Raw genomic sequence first — 2,948 nt, forward strand, 5'->3', positions numbered from 1 at the left:
CATATTTCCAGTCAAAGAGGGGCAGCTGTAGACATGTGATTTTTGACCCTCCCCGAGATTTTTCATATTTTAGCATGTAAATATTTAATTTAAGCCTAATATAGCTATTTCAACTATTTTTGACTTCTTTACTTTTTTTTTCGTCATGAAAATGGAAAATTACAAAAAAAAAATTTTTTTTTTTAGCTTACGTATCTTTCATAAATTTAAATGAAAAATATATACAAAAATAGCACCTTATTTTTATCTTTACATAATCTTGAAAATACAAAAAATACGTAATAGTTTCATGTTAGCTTTTGGATTGTGTAGTATTTTTATCTTATTTTAAAAGAAGTCAATTAAGATGTTGGATCACAATTTTAAGAGTTTTAGAGCCCAATTCGGATTAGTCCATTAAGCCTAGGGACTCTTCTAGACTCTTCTTTGGAACAAAAACAAATAAAAAGACCCTAAGGACTTAACACAAAAAGACCTAGGGACTAATTGGAAAAATACACAAAATATAAACCTAAACCTAGACCTATACAATGGGGGGTAGCCTAAGACTAAAAAGTCTGAAGAGAACGCTGAAAACGGACTGGAAAAAAACTGTGCAGCTTCACATAGGACCTACCCCCCAACCTCGTCTTCTCCGTTTCCCCCACCCCAAATGACCCTTCTCCTTCCTCTCAGCAAACCAGCGACCCTCTTCGTCCAAGAACACCCATCAGCAGACCCAGTCTAGACCATCCACCATAAAACGAAGCTCCTCTGTCGAGCGATTTCAGACCGTCACTGTTGCGCCTGAAGGTGATGGATCCGGCGAGAAATCCGACAAACCACCAAACAATATCCAAAGATCAAAATCCAGCATAAAACATCCCTCGTGACATCCAAAACCGCCGTCCAAGCTCAGTCGAGTTGAATCCGGTGAGATTCGTTCGAAGCTTCTGATTTGAGGTCTGTTCGAGGTCGTCGTTGAGGCTCTCCGGTTTGGTCTAGGTCGAGTCGACCAGCTTTTTGTTAGAAGATCCGAGGTCGTCGTTGAGGTTCTGATCTGGTCAGTTGGTTTCTTTCTCTGCAAATTGGTTTTCATTTTTTGTTGGATTCAGAAGCTGGGGTATAGCTTCATTTGGTTATTTGTTGTTGTTTTATCAGGCAATAAAATGTTTCTCCAATTGTTTGTTTGGGTAATAGTCATAACTTTTTGGATTCTTGTAGTATGGACCAAACGTTTACAGTAGAGTGTTTCGATTGTTTTTCTATTTTGTTGCCTTCTCATCTATTTTACTATCTCGTTACGGTAGCTATGATGTTTCTTGTCGCACTGATTTCATTGGACCATGATTATTTATTTTTAACTTGATATTGTTGATTGTTCTATGTGTTGTGTATTGGTTTGACTTTTAGGAAATTACTTCAGAAATATAGTACCGTATTCTGGCAAATGGTTTAAAATCCATATTTGATGAATGACTTGTGTTGTATGCTTACAACAATTTTCTACGCATATATCAGTTTGATGGTGGGTTTGGTATTAGTATGGATTTCAAAAATTGTGGGCTGCTGGGATCATAACCTATCAATTGCCATTTGTGTTTGGAATATTTTGGTTGGCATATACAAGCTATTGGAAGCAGTTATTGATTCTCTAAAAGTTTAAATGAATCAGATAATAGGTTGCTAGCCCATTTATTTTGAAATAATTAAGGACCTGCTTTTAGATTATTAATAATTTGAGGCGTGCCGCGCCAAATAAAATCTCAAATGCGTATCCATCATTTTAATTAGCTTGAACTCAACCTTAGAATTCGAGGCATGCCATTTAGCAAATTCCATGGCCCTCGCACAGTGCAAACGCGTAGTTGCTTTAGGCGCGTTATTTAATAATATTACCTTCCTAAACTCGGGTGTGCATTTCATGTGACCCAAATCAAAATCTTAAAACGTTGACCAAAATGTGTTTAGGATTGTGGGTGAATTTCATGTGGCGCGATCCAAAGGCACATTTTAAGCGACGTTCAATCTTCTTTAAAAATTAATTAAAAGCGGTTAAAAGTTTTTAAAATGGCATCATAGGTTTAAATGTGTTTCTAAAATCAGATAGCTAAGCCAAATATAACAGTTGAGCGGCCGTGCTAGAACCACGAAACTCGGGAATGCCTAACACATTCTCCCGGGTTAACAGAATTCCTTACCCGGATTTCTGGTTCGCAGACTGTGATACAGAGTCATTCTTTCCTTGATTCGAGATTTGAACCGGTGACTTGGGACACCATAAATCTCCTAATTGGAGACTCTGAATCTTTAATTGCAATAATCCCGTTTCGATTGTCCTTTAATTGGAAAAACTCCTTTACACATCCTTACGGGGGCTGTAGGAAAAAGGACGTGTGACACCGTCTAATCTCGAAGAAGTAGAGACGAGAGGTCGACTTGATACCTACTAGGATTAAATAATATAATATGATGTTATGCCAGGCATGATGGTCACAATTATATAACGGTTGAAATAAGGATTTCTAAGTCATGTCATTTTAATATCACAGTTAATCCTTTACATTTCCAACCATGTATTAGGCAAATCATCAATAATAATTCACATAAATATCATGCGCACATTATGCCAAGCTCAACGGCCAAGAAACTATGCACTGCCAGAGGGTTGAATGGCGCAAACCATAGATGCATCTATTTTTACCGAGGTGATCAGCTCGATCTACAATTATCAATTATTAATAGAAAAATACAAGAAGGCGCATTTATATTCAAATAAACTCATACAAGTGCTCAACACGACATATGTTCACTTATGTTCATTTCCAATTCTCTAGCATATCCTAAATGATCGCATTAGAAAGAAGACATATAACATTTGCAAATGTAGCATGATACGAGCCCAAAACTACTCGGACAATTAACATGATAGTAGATACACACAGACTCTCATCACCTAGTAAGTATGT

The sequence above is a fragment of the Nicotiana sylvestris genome, chromosome 9, assembly GCF_000393655.2.
Source record: "Nicotiana sylvestris chromosome 9, ASM39365v2, whole genome shotgun sequence".
Classification (NCBI taxonomy): Eukaryota; Viridiplantae; Streptophyta; class Magnoliopsida; order Solanales; family Solanaceae; genus Nicotiana; species Nicotiana sylvestris.